The sequence below is a fragment of the Echinops telfairi genome, unplaced genomic scaffold, assembly GCF_000313985.2.
Source record: "Echinops telfairi isolate 266 unplaced genomic scaffold, ASM31398v2 ScPeMD7_7457;HRSCAF=8495, whole genome shotgun sequence".
NCBI classification, from domain to species: Eukaryota; Metazoa; Chordata; class Mammalia; order Afrosoricida; family Tenrecidae; genus Echinops; species Echinops telfairi.
The window spans coordinates 43,200,092-43,201,307 of NW_022111357.1; positions in this window are offsets into that span (position 1 = coordinate 43,200,092).

A 1,216-nucleotide genomic window follows, 5' to 3' on the forward strand; every position below is an offset into this window, starting at 1 on the left:
CCCCGCCGTCTGGTGCCCGCTCGGAGCAGGCACACGCGAGGGGAAGCGAAAGCTGCAGCGACGGCCCGGGGAGTCCCGGCCCTGGGAGGCCGAGAAGCTGAGTCGGGTTTTCTGTAAAGCGCGGCGTTATAGGAAACTGAGGCCGCGGGGACGTCCCGCTCGCTCGGCCGCCGCCGGAACCGACTAGCTGGGCCCCACCCGCTGCCACTGGGCCGGCGGCACCGCGGGGTCTTTCCTGCCGCCCAATTGTCCCTGCAAAGCCCACCCCAAGGCGCCGCCCGAGGCGGGGGTGGGGGCACTTCTGCTTTCTATCAACCGTTCTGGATCCTCGGCCCCCTCACCGAGTCCCTGAGACCCTTGGGTGCGCGCTCCCTCCATAGCTTGACCCTTAAGTCCTTGGCTCTGCCCCAGGGGGCGCACCCCTCCTAGTGACTCACCCTCACTGAGCCGCTGGCCCTCCCAGCACTGACTCATGGCTAGGGTGCTGTAGCCCCACTTAAAGACACTCCCCCGGTGCCGGGGGTGGGGATGGGGTGGGGGCCAGGTTCGGACTGTTGGCAACCCGAGGGGAGCGTCGAAACCCCTCCTCCGGGCATACGAGCCGAGTTGTATCGATGTGATTTTAGGAGAAGTCTCTCCTGGGGTGTTAAGGGGTCTTGAGGTTTGCCTGACCCCAGAAGACTGCTGCAAGAGGGGCTTTGGGGGAGCTCACCGCGGGGGACATGCACAACTTCGAGGGTGTGGGGGTCGGGTCCTGGCAACCTGGGGCCAGCAGAGTCTGGGCTGGGGTGGACAGCATCGCTCCCAGCCCACTTCTCCCGCCCCGCATCCGGCCGGGCCGGAAGGAGCTGGAATGTGGGATGTTTGGGCGGCTCCATTGTAATTCCAGCTCTGCACTGCCAAACTTTCCCTCTGGGATGCTGGGGGGGGGTGCTGCGCTGCAGGGAGGAGTCTGACCCACCCCACCTCCACCGACACCACTGGGGGTTAAGGGAAGAACTCCGGCATTGGGGGTGGGGTGGGGTGGGAGGACTGTCCTGGGCCTGGGGCCAAAGACATCTTTTAGCCTGGGCAGTGAGCAGGGTCTTCTGTCTGGCCCTGCAAGGCAGCGCCCCTACTGGCTCCAGAGATGGAGCAGACAAACGGATTGGGATACTGGAGGTGGTAGCCCTGAGGGCCAGCTTGTAGCCCGCAATAGGGATCACTGTGAGACCCC